Below are 223 nucleotides of genomic sequence, written 5' to 3'. Positions count from 1 at the left end.
AAGAATACTTGGAGTCTAATCTCGGAGTCTAATCACTTTCGTAGAGACACATTTAGATATGTCGGGGGGGGGGGGGGTAATACACCATTTATGGCTTTATTTCTTTTCGGTGTTCGTGTGTGCGACATGTCTTATCGGTCTATCTAACTACCTGTGTATATATAACACGTAAAAGAAATGAAGTACATACAGTGACATTATAAAGCGAAGTATGAAATAAGTA

The 223-nt window shown here is 38.1% G+C and overlaps 1 protein-coding gene across 1 annotated transcript in view; it reads right to left on the bottom strand.

Moving 5' to 3' along the window:
- LOC119593432 (crustacyanin-A2 subunit-like) overlaps positions 1 to 223 on the bottom strand; it is a gene marked incomplete in the record, with an annotated part of 17,926 nt that overhangs the window by 2,670 nt on the left and 15,033 nt on the right.

Source organism: Penaeus monodon, chromosome 32, assembly GCF_015228065.2.
Source record: "Penaeus monodon isolate SGIC_2016 chromosome 32, NSTDA_Pmon_1, whole genome shotgun sequence".
Taxonomy (NCBI): Eukaryota; Metazoa; Arthropoda; class Malacostraca; order Decapoda; family Penaeidae; genus Penaeus; species Penaeus monodon.
The sequence above is the reverse complement of the archived record's forward strand: the minus strand, read 5'-3'. Positions and strand labels throughout refer to the sequence as shown.